This window comes from Pocillopora damicornis, chromosome 6 (genome assembly GCF_964200805.1).
Source record: "Pocillopora damicornis chromosome 6, jaPocDami1.2, whole genome shotgun sequence".
NCBI classification, from domain to species: domain Eukaryota; kingdom Metazoa; phylum Cnidaria; class Anthozoa; order Scleractinia; family Pocilloporidae; genus Pocillopora; species Pocillopora damicornis.
Genome location: NC_142675.1, coordinates 12,758,483 through 12,758,717, shown reverse-complemented (window position 1 = coordinate 12,758,717; position 235 = coordinate 12,758,483).

Below are 235 nucleotides of genomic sequence, written 5' to 3'. Positions count from 1 at the left end.
GATAGAATAGAAAGCCCTCTTCGTTTTGAGACTGGGACCGAGTGTCACGATCACCCTCGTGAACTTGTCGGCCGTAGTCGACAAAATTGCCTAAACAACATGGCGGATGGTGCAATTTATGGAAGAAAACTCGATCTAACCCATACACTTGGGACATTTGCATGAGTTGTAGAAACTTTCCTTTCGGAGAAACGTTCCATTCAGAGTAAACTACGCGTGAAACTTGCGAACGTGT